This window comes from Hevea brasiliensis, chromosome 14, assembly GCF_030052815.1.
Source record: "Hevea brasiliensis isolate MT/VB/25A 57/8 chromosome 14, ASM3005281v1, whole genome shotgun sequence".
In the NCBI taxonomy this organism is placed as follows: domain Eukaryota; kingdom Viridiplantae; phylum Streptophyta; class Magnoliopsida; order Malpighiales; family Euphorbiaceae; genus Hevea; species Hevea brasiliensis.
The window spans coordinates 2308384-2320556 of record NC_079506.1 but is presented as its reverse complement, the minus strand read 5'-3'; the positions used below and the strand labels follow the sequence as shown (position 1 = coordinate 2320556).

Below are 12173 nucleotides of genomic sequence, written 5' to 3'. Positions count from 1 at the left end.
ATTAGTTAAAAATTCGATTCGATTCAATTCAACTAACCGAATGTTCTCCCCTAATGGGAATATCTCTGACAATAAATACATAAAAGCTTTGTCAAATAATCTAATTTAAAAAATTGTTCTATGATTATACAATGTTTCATTTTGTTTATATAGAAGCTTGATGTGAATATATTATACAACTATAACTAAGTTTTAATCAAAACTATAATTGAGGTCGGTTATATAAATTATTTTTTGCCATTCAACTCGGTTAAACATTAGATTCACTTCAATATCTGAAACTGTAAATCCTGTAATACTACTTCCCTAATTTTATTTATTATTGTGTTATTAAACATTCATCTTAATCTCTACATTTTTATTCCACTCATCTTGTGAATATATTGTACCTTAAATAGCCAACATTTATCGTAATTTTATTTGTGAAAATATAAAATTTTAAGGGATTAAAATATTTTTTAATATGAGAAGTTAGACAAACAAATAGTAGCTAAATTTAAAATTTTCAAGACTAAAGTGTGATTTAAATTACAATACATTAAATAAAAATAAATAAATAAAATTTATAGATTTTTAAGCTTTTTTACCTTTATGGAAATCAACAAGGAAATGGTGCCTTAAATGGAAAGGAAAATCGAAAATTTGGGTTGATTTCTTTCCTAATTATGCGATATCTAACATTGAAGGAACAAATAAATTTGCACTGAAATTCAATTAATCAATGGTAGAGTGTAATGAAAATCATTTCTTTCTCAAAGGGTAGTCTACTAGTCTATTCATATTTAAAGGGGTTATGCAACATGTTTTGAAGCACTAGGCACTAGAGACTAAGAAACCAGTGAAAGAATGGCAGAAGCTAGAAGAAATCCATTCTGGGTATTCTCTGTGCTTCTGTTGTTACTTGTTTTTGCTTTCTGTTTTCTTGACGCCAAGTTGGATACCAAGGCTCATTCCTCTGGTTTGGATGTGGACAATGAAAGGCTGAAATGGGCTTCTTCCACATACAAACTTGTGAATTCTGCTATTCCACCCAAAGACATTCCCATTTCTCAACCCACTAAATCCATTCATAACCTACCACCATTACATTTTGTGACGCTACCTAAAGGTTCTGTTCCTCCATCTGGGGGCAAGCCACCAATCCATAATCTACCAGAAATTAAGAATTTGAATTTTGGGATGCTGCCTAAGGGTCCTGTTCCCCCATCTGGTCCAAGTCCACCCAGTCCCATTCATAACCCACCACAATTTAAGCATTGGAATTTTAAGATGATGCCTTAAGATTTTGTTCCTCCATCTGAAAAGGCTTGAAATTTTGGAATGTTCCTAAGGCATTCTTGTTTGCCAATGTAATAGATCTCCATCAATAAACCATAATCTATAACATTCTCACAGTTTGATGCTTGCATTCTATTCAACAGTGCATAGTATGTCTCTTCATATGTATGATATAATTAGCTTCAATTGGGATTCAAAGTTGAGATCCCATAATTTTGAAGACAACATTAATATTGCTGAATTAAATCCCATCGTTATTTTTGTTGTTCATATAATTTTGACTAATTTGAAAACTAAGAAAATAAAAGGAAAAAGGACACAAGGAAGGAAAATATAATTAATGTGGACCCATAAATACTTTTCTCTTCAATTTAAAAAGAAAATAAATAAAAAATTTAAATAAAATTATATTTTAATCTAAAATTATTTATTTTAATGGTAAATAAAAAAATAAAATATATATTTCACTATGCAAAAAAGCTATCTAAATAAGGAGAGAAAATTATTTTTTTTCTTTATTTTTTTTTCCCTTTATGCTTCTCTATATCTTTTGATAAATGAGAAGCAAGATGACTCAATTCTTTTGACTGGCGCATTGCCTGGCCAGCTCCCTGAAGAGTCACAACAGCATTGCAACAGCTACTTACTGCCTCAGGTCCTGCAGGCTGTTACCCGTAATTGGTGAAATTAAGGGGATTTTGAGGTTAAGGGGGATTAGGATTTGGGCTTGCAAAGGGGCATGGGTTTGATCAATTGAGATGGCGGGGGAGAGTGGGGCTTCGGCCTCCTAGGCTTGCCTTGGCTAGTTGATTGGAGTTTTTACATTCTTGTCTAATTTGGCTTTTGGCTTCATTTGGATTGGAGGATGTTAACTATGGAAAAGCACCTTACTCTTAAATTGCAAGTGAATAGTAAGCTTTCTGTAGAAAGAATGGCGCATTCATGGGAAATAAGGGAAGGTGGAGTGGTAGGTCAAGGGGAAGAAGGGGTATTTTCGGAATTTAAAACTATTCTCTCTCTCTTGTGACCGAGGCAACTTATCTTTGATCAACAAAATCTGTAATTGAAGGACTAAATAGTTCCATTTTGAATAAGCAAGAGACATTTTTATTGAGTGGACCAACTAATAAATTTTGATTGAACTCATGAACAATAGTAATTTACTCATATTTTTATTTATTACATATGTGAGGGTGTCAAACTTTGGACTTATATATTTGTTTATATTTATTTTTGTCATTTATTTAATTTTGATAAAAAAATTTAAATATGGGTCACTTCACAATTTTATGAAAGATTCCAATATCATTAAATTTATAAAATTTATTAATATTCGTTATTTAATAATTTTAATTGGATTAAAATATAATCCATTGGCAAATTTTTTTTAATTAAAGAGTTTATTAATGTAAATAAAATTCAAATAATTTTATGAAATTAATTTCTAAAATTCCATATAATATTTCAAGTTAATTAACTTATTCGTAGGAATTTAATTAATCTCATTCATCATTGTCAAATGCTCTTCAACTGCTTTAAGTAATTTATATTTTTTTTTATAGATAGAGAAATACGTATGTGTTACAAGTAATACATGAATTCAAACACAACATAAAAAAGATTTAAATAATTTTTAGGGTAAATTTTTTAAAAAGAGAATATATATATATATATATATATATATATATATATATATATATATATATATATATATATATATATATATATATATATTCTAATTCAACCAAAACAATGAATTGAAAAAAGAAATCATGTGTTTCCTAACTTAGCGATGTTTATATTAATGTGGAATGAAGCATAAATTGGTAATGAAAACTAATACATTAAGAATATATATTGGAAATAATAATTATTTTATATTTTAGCTGAATAAATTTAAAACGATAGAATAGAAAATTTTGCTTGCCAAAGGATCATCCACCTATATTTAAAGGATGATATGAAACATTTTTGAAGCAAATGAAAATAATGGCAAAGATTAGTAGAACTCCATTTTGCATATTTTCTATGCTTCTATTGGTCATTGTTTTTGCTCTGTCTTGTTGAAGCTAAATTGGGTTATGAGTAGGGGTGGCCACAGTTCAGGAACCGCCGGTTAAGGTTCAATGAAATCATGAACCTGAACCAAACCGTCAGGAGACTGTTTGGAAGACGGTTCCTGAACCGCCGGTTCCGGTTTGAGCCCCGGTTTAAAACAGTTTGAAGAGCGGTTCGAAAAAGAATTGTTTAAAACAGTTTGGAGGACGGTTTGGAAGCGATTTAGGGATGGTTTGAGGGTAGCTTAGACAAAAAAAATTAGAGAAAAATTTTATTGATTCAAAATTTAAGTTATATTTGTAAAAATATTTTAATTTTTCTTAGAAATCTTTCAATTAAAATAAAATAAGAAAAAAAAATAATTTATCTTTAAGAAAAATTTAATAAATAAATATTTGACCCTGATTAAAAAACTAGAAATTAAATTAAATTTTTTTAAAGAAATTAGCAAAAAGTGTATGAACTTAATTTTGCCTATATATCCTTTTAGGAATTAGAGGAATAAAAATTCTAGTTCTATTACTTGCCTTTTTTTAAAAATTATATAATAATTGATAATTAAAAATTATAAAAGAGAAAAAAAAATTAAAATAGAGGTTATTGGAAATTTTATTGAGGATTTAAAGTAATAACAAAGTAATTGAGATAGTATTAAAAATTTCATTGAGGATATAAAATAATAAAGTAGGAAAATTGTGAGAGTATTGAAAATTAAAATGAGTGTAGAAAATAATTATTTAGAGAATTTGAGAAAAATTGAAAAAATATTAAGAATTGAAGAAAATGCAGAGAATAATTGTGTATAGAATTAATGATATATATAAATGAATTAGGAGTGACGTAACATATTTATTGAATTTTTTTATTTTCAAATCGCCGGTTTAATCCGATTCGAAATCGTCGGTTCAATCCGGTTCGGAACCACCGGTTCACGGTTCTTAAAAAATATGAATCTGAACCAAACCGCAGAAAGACGGTTTCAGTCTGGTTCGAAGCCGATTCCAGTTTTGATCGATTTTGGTCCGCTTTTGACCGAACCGGTTCCGATTCGGTTCCGGTTCAAAATCGGACCGTGGCCACCCCTAGTTATGAGGATCATTCATCCATCAATTTTGGAGTATTGCGTAAGGGCACTGTTCCTCCATCTGGACAGAGTCTGCCTATTTATGATCCACCACTGTTGAGGTATTGGAGTTTTGGGATGTTGTTCAAGGGTCATATTCCTTCATCTAGACAAACTTCACCTATTTATAATCCATCACCACTTAGCCTTTTTGGGATGTTAATAAAGGATCATGTTCCTCTATTTGGACAAGCTGCACCTATTCACAATCCACTACCACTTAGCCTTTCTAGGATATTGATAAAGGGTCTTACTCCTCCATCTGGACAATCCACCATCACTCAGCCTTTCTGGGATGTTGATCAAGGGTCATGTTCCTCCATCTGGACAAGCTTTGCCTATTCATAATCCACAATCAGTTAACCTTTCTGGGGTGTTGATCAAGGGCCCTGCTCCTCCATCTCGATAAACTCCGCCGATTCATAATCCACCATTACTTGCGCTTTTTGGGATGTTGATAAAGGGTCATGTTCCTCCATCTGGACAAGCTTCACCTATTCATAATCCACCACCACTTAGCCTTTTTGGGATGTTGATAAAGGTTCATGTTCCTCCATCTGAACAAGCTTTATAGGACCTTTATAAGATGTTGAACAAAGGTCCTATTCCTCCATCTGGACAAACTCTACCCATTCATAATCCATCATCTCTTATGTAACACCCTTAATTTTCAAATAATTATTTTATATGTAAATATAAATATTTTAGTCTAACCCCTAGTGTTGTGGGCTTTGCATAGTTACTTTCATTTCGTGGCAATTCGACTATCGTTCGGATCTATAATTTTGGACCGAGTAGATAAGCTGCCGGAATCACTTTAAAACCATGTCAAAGTTATAGGCTACCCCACCATTTTCAGACTCCCTGGACGCATTCCAAGCGTCAAAATTGGCACAGGTAAACCCGAACTAAGAGTTTCTTTAATTTTATAGTGTTGAGTTTAGAATAAAATTCCATAAAATATTCATGGGTAGCTAGAAAATTATAATTCCTTTTGCGTTAGGTCTATAATATTGCTAAGAACCGTGGGACAAAATTTTAGAATTTTTAGAGCTAGTTAGAATGACTTTTGTAAAATATCCATTTTAAACCTTATAATTAAATTGTTAGATTATGTGAAATTTGCCTGAGTTGGAGGGCCTAGGAGGGGCCATATGATATTGATGAGATATGAGTTGAGTTTATAAGTGTTATTTGAACCATTTTGCAGGTTGGGTAGGTCCTAAGTATAGGAAAAATTTTATCGGATTTTCGGCATGAATTAGACTGTCTGTTGTCTCTTTAGAGTCTTATTTTGAATTAGTACTAATAAATTTATAATATAGTTAAATAGGTGATCGATGTCAGCTATTTTTTCTTCACCCAGTAGCCAAAATAGTTCCCGGTATACTATAAGTAGATATTTATTTTATTTATAATTTCAATATCATTATATTTCTAGCATGCTCATACATCACTTATACTTATATTTATATAGTTAAATATTAGGCATGCCCTGTTTTGCATTTATATTTGATGATATTTTCTTAGTTACTGTGTTTTGATAATCTGGAGCTATGTGTTGTGGTGTGATGGATATGGGTAGGATGGGCAAATCGGCTTGAGCTAGTCTCGCTTGGGACCCTGTCCTTTTTGAGGAAGTCGAGGTGAGTACGGTTTTGAGTTGATTTCGCTGACCCCCGCATATAGATTATTAAGCGAAAGTCTGGCTCGAGTTGATCTCACTGGCAGGCTGTAACACCCCTGATTTTTCTATATATTATTATTGGGCTTCGTGTAGGTATCCTCAATTCGCGGAAATTCGACAATTGTCCGGATTTGTGAATTTCCGCCGCATGCACCACCGGAAAAGTCTCCGAATTTGATCGAGATTTTGGCTACCCCACCATTGTTAGGCATCCTGAGCACGTTCCCGAAGTCGGAATCGGCAAAGGTAAACCCGAACCTTGTTTTTTCCTAATTTTCTAGTGCTTAAATAGGATTAAAAATCCATAAAATATTCGTGGTAGCTTAGAAAATTATGATTCTTTTTGCAATAGCTTAGTAATATTGCTAAGGACCGCGGGGCAAAGTTTTAGAATTTTTAGAGCTTATTTGGGCAGTTTTTGCAAAAATGGTCAATTATAATGATTAAATTAAAATATTACATACTGTGATGGATGATTGATTTGATGGGCCCAGAGGGGCTGTGTGATATGATTGAGTTGTGGACATATGGACTGTGAATATAAAAGTGTGTTTTGAGCCCTTTGCGAGTTGGGTAGGTCCTAGGTATAGGGGAAACTCTGCCGGATTTTCGGCACGACTTAGGACGTATTGGTCTTTTTCTTTGTTTGTATTGAGTCAAATTTATTAAATGATTGTAATAAAATTGTCAGGTGAGCCGGGACAGCCTCCTTCCTCCGCCCAGCCGCCACAGTGATTGTCGTCAAGTCTGTGAGTAAAATATTAATTTTAATTGTAATTTCGATATTATTATATGTTCAGCCTGCCCATGCATCACTTATATGCATATATTTATGTAGTTAAACTCTAGGCACGATTTATGATGCATTGATAACTGTTAAAGTGTCATGATATTGTTGTGGTAATTTGGAGCAGTGTGCGTGCGTTGGCGTGCGTGTGATGTGGTGTGGACTATGGATAGGACGGGTAGTCACGGCTTGAGTTCTTCGCTGGGACCCGATCCTTCGAGGGGTAGTCACGGCTTGAGTTCTTCGCTGGGACCCTCGATTTGGTTATTAAGTGGAAGTCCGAGCTGAGTTCTTCACGGCACCGAGTTGGATTTAAGAGAGTCAGATAGGGATCAGCTCCCATATATTATGATTGATGCTACAGGGTGCGTGAGTGCTCCAAATTACCTTTTTGATGCTATGATGTGAATTTATTGCTGATGTTGCATTTCATTCCACAGGTTGTATTAGTTTTAGATAGTTATAGAGATTATGGTTAAAATTGATATTTTACTCTCTGAGTCGAACGCTCACTCCTGTTCAATATTTTTTTCAGGCTACAGGAGGATTTTATTTTTGGTTAACCTGCTTTTCTCCTTCGCAGGTTGTTTATCAATATTTGTGTAATTTTATTTACTCCTAGAATTTCCGCATGTGTTAGAAGTATTTATTTGATTATGGTCTGTAATATTATTATCATGTTGGACCTGTAAACGTATAATGATATGTATGTTTGATGGATTGGATGAGGGAGCTGAGCTCCCATTTATCTTTATGAGGATATGAGTATGTGGAGGGTGAGCTGAGCTCCCCAATTGAGTATTTATTATGTTTATAGGTCGGGTGAGTCGAAAACTCCCCGTTGGAAAGTCCATTTTATGGCCGGACTCATCCGCTTGGTTTCTGAAATTGGGCCCAAATGGGCCTTAGAGTTGGGTTAATGAACAGTTAGGCTTACTACGGGCCTCGGGGGCTTTAGGCTGGCCCAGGTCCTAGTGCCGGTCCGGCCCATAGGTTGGGTCGTGACAAATGTGGTATCAGAGCTTAGGCTCCAGATTCATAGGGAAAAATCATCTAAGTGTTGGGAAGAGTCTGCTAGGAGTCACATGCGGAGTATAGGATTCTGTTTCGTCTTTTCCTGTAATTCTTTGTTTCTAGATTCTACGTTATACCTCGGGAAATATAAGATTACCTCAGTTAGTGTCTTGATTTTCGTGGAGTACATAGAAATGTGAAATAGAGTTAGTAGACATGTGAGGTCTATCATGAGGATACGTACTCCAAGAAATGTTATATTTTTGTCAGTATGGGTTTAAATGGTGTGCCCATTTCGTGTAAGGCACGAGTACATAAAAGTGAGTCTTAAAAGTACAGTTGCCCTAGATAAGGATGAGGATACCACTCTTGGCAACATCGGTAGATGACCCAATGTAATAAGTTTGTGATAATAGAAGATTCGGAGAGATAAGAAATTAGGAGACCTAGTCATCAAGGCGTATCGTAGTAACTATACAATGTTCTCGATGTCCGCTCTGTAAGCTACTGATTACTGATGCAGACATGAGATTATTGTGTAGAGTGCGTGCATCCCCATGGTGCTCCATAATGAGGGTGTTTGAGATGGCTTCTGTTTTGGTACAGTTATGCCAGAACAGAGTTCTGTATTTGCAAAGGAGTTGGGAACTCTTGGTTAAGAGTCTAGAGTTAGAATATTGAAAGGTCACGGTTGGGTGATAACTAGAGTCGGACTCGATTACCCCTGACATGAGCTAGAGTTACATCAAGAGTTGCCATCGGACTGCAGGTTTCGGACTAGTTGCAAAGTAAAGGTGACACTTATAGAGTGAGAATAGTATACCTTGTGTGTATCAGTATGGAATAAAGTACAACTTTACTACCTAGAGAAGGTCGAAACTATGAATTGATGATTTATAGAGCTATGATATGATAAAAGAGTCATTAACTTGACATGGTTCTGGCAAGGTGGTAGATGTAGTACCTTTGTTGCAGCAAGTTAGGATATAGTCCTATCTTTTCAGAATGGATCGAAGGTTATTACTGATAATGATGACTTATGGAATAGTGTCCCAGATGGGATTGTAGAGTGTGGTAGAGAGTAGTTGGCTCGGGTATCCTGGAGAGGATACAAGTTCCATTATAGGAATCATATATAATCAGATCATGATGGATGTAAATCCTTTGAATTGGATGACAGGTTTGGGTGCCCGGAATCTTAAGTTTTGGCTAGTTGAGTAAACATGGAAAATAATAATAATAATAATAATAATAATAATAATAATAATAATAATAATAATAATAATAATAATAATAATAATAATAATAATAATAATAAAATTATTGCAAAATTAGTTCTCGAGGTAGTAAGGGTATTATGTAAGCTAAAGGATAAGAATAGAGATCATACAATAAAAGTATGACTGTAATTTGCTGAGTTCCTTTCTAATTTCAAATTATTCAAAACAATAGTATAATCTAATTATAATAGTGTTAAGAGTAATAAATTAGCGAAGATAAATCACAGAAGGCCAATGGATAAAGAAAGTGCAGAATGAAAGTTTGGACAATTGATTGCAGATGCAATATAATCTAAATGCTAGTGGAAGTACTAGCTAGAGTGGTCAAAGGACCAAATCTGAGTAGCACAAACATATGATAACGCGATAGAGACTCGAAGATATAGTTAGCAAATACAGCTATTATGTTATGAAAAGAATGGAACTAGGGATAGAATAGTCAAGTTCTATTTTGGGTAAGACAAAGGAAATAAATGAAAGGACAACCTAAAGAGCGCATAATAAAAGGAACAAAGTTAAGATATAGGATAGGCTAAGTGTTATTCTTGGCAAGGAGAATGACAAGGATGGAAAACCTAAAATGGGACCACATTAGTGAGAAAAGTGATGGAGGTATGGAATACAATAATAATGAGTAAATGTTAGAAGGTGTGCGATGGTATTGCAGACTACCTAAATAGGTAGAGAAAGAGAAGTTAGTAAGTAGTAAGTTGAATAAAAGTCAGTCTAAGGGATCAAATAGGTATGATGAGAGGAAAAGAATGATAGATAATGACACATAGGTTTTAGGTTAGACTTTTGAGATAGTGAGAAGGTAGTTAGAGGTTCGTTATGAATGTCAGGCAAACATTTTTAGTGTGATCAACAGAATCACTTTGTAGTGAAGCAATAACGACAGGACAATAGTAGGGGTAGAACGAAAAGTGACAAGTTTGGATGGTTATAAATCACTAGAAAGTTCAAGGATCAAATTAATGACCCTAGATAAGGGTGGAATTAGTGTTAGAAGAATTTATTAGTGAGAGAAATCTTTCAGGAATCAACAAAAGTTAAGGGCACAATAAAAAACGATGATAGATATGAATCATAGGTCGAGTATAAGTAAAGTTAATAAATTATAAAATATTATGTCAAGAAGGAAAATGGTACGGTAAAGGGTTCATGCAGATGATACCTTATAGGTAGAGCATAATTGTGCTAGGAGATGATGAAATTTGGAGAGAAAGACCAAGAAACTTAGGTGAAACGTTATAATATGACAATCGAGTGTAGTTGAATATAAGAGGATATTTTCTTTCTTTTCAAGTTTAGCTTGTGCTTTTGGTTCTAGAAGGTTATATAAGGAACAGAAACTGAGTCAAGGAGACCTAGTTATTGAGAGTTTGGTAGGCACAAATTCATACATAATTTCCTGATATGAGAATGACAGTAAGTGCATACCTAGTATTAAGTATGAAAGGACAAACAGAGTAATGACAGGAGTTAAATTGAGTTAGCCACTAAGGCTTGCAACTGTTTTAAACTATGAGCTAGAGGAAATAGTAATTGTGGATGAGTTTCAATAGATGAAATTATTGCTAATGGGTAATTTGAGGTTGAAGTTTGGAAAGTTGTGGGCAGTATATGTGATTATATTAAAGAGAATAAACACGTGAAGTATCTTATTTAGAATTAAGTCATGACACACATTTCCCACAGCCGTGTTAGTTCAGATGGAACTTATAGTTTCTGGAGCTCCTATCCATCCAGGATGAGCAATTTCCTACTAAGGCTGGTAGGGAATGATAATGTTCTGATAGTTAAGTTGGGAAAGGGGTTACAAAAACGAATTTTCTATGGTTAATTATAAGTGTTACAAAAGGTGAAGAATGTGCTAGCAGGAGTAAGCAGTAAGGTTAGAATTTTCGAAGTAATGAAACTAGTAATCAAGATAAGACTAAGAAATAAAAAGAAAGTTAAAGTTGATGATGGGATAGACGTCTTTGAAGGAAAAGGTGTAAGGATGAGATAGGACTAAAATTAAGGAATAAATACAGCAGGTTGAAAAGATACCAACAATACCAAAAAATAGGAAAAGGGAAGTGGATAAGATGCAAAGGACAGGAAGAGAGCTCGATAGAGTCAGTTATAATGACGAGGATAAGGAGTGTCTAACCACTGCCCCTGTGTTAACACTACCTATGAGCGGTGAAGGATACACCGTGTACTGTGACGCCTCCAGAGTTGGCCTAGGGTGTGTTTTGATGCGGAATGGAAAAGTAGTGGCTTATGCTTCAAGGCAGCTGAAGAGGCATGAGCAGAACTATCCCACCCATGATTTGGAAATGGCGGTTTTAGTCTTTGCACTAAAAATCTGGAGACACTACCTGTGTGGTGAAGTGTGCGAGATATACACCGACCATAAGAGTTTGAAGTACATCTTCCAACAGAGGGATTTAAACTTGAGACAGAGGAGATGGATGGAGCTTCTGGAAGACTATGATTGCACCATCCAGTACCACCCTGGGAAGGCCAATGTAGTAGCAGATGCTTTAAGCAGAAAATCTTCTGGCAGTTTGGCGCACATTTCAGCAGAGAAGAGACCGTTGATTCAGGAAGTACATAAGTTGATGGATCAAGGTTTAATCCTAGATCTTTCAGATGAAGGGGTATTGTTGGCTCATTTTTCAGTGAGGCCAGACTTGCAGGACAGAGTTAGAGTTTCCCAGCACAGAGACCAACAATTAATGAAGATCATAGAAAGAGTACAGCAAGGTGAAGGTGGTGAGTTTGGATTTGCCAATGATGGTGCCCTAGTGCAAGGTTCTAGGATATGTGTGCCCGATGTGGACAATCTCAGAGATGAAATCATGCGAGAGGCACACTATACACTGTACAATGTCCACCCAGGTTCCACCAAGATGTACCATGATGTGAAAGATAGCTATTGGTGGAATGGCATGAAGA

The 12173-nt window shown here is 34.7% G+C and overlaps 1 long non-coding RNA gene across 1 annotated transcript; it reads left to right on the top strand.

The window, feature by feature from the left end:
- The first annotated feature begins 6302 nt into the window (after positions 1-6302).
- On the top strand, positions 6303-7753 carry LOC131173274 (uncharacterized). Its single transcript, XR_009143529.1, has 3 exons — positions 6303-6392; positions 6838-6895; positions 7469-7753. It is a non-coding gene; the product is annotated as an uncharacterized LOC131173274 (long non-coding RNA).
- The last annotated feature ends 4420 nt before the right edge of the window (positions 7754-12173 follow it).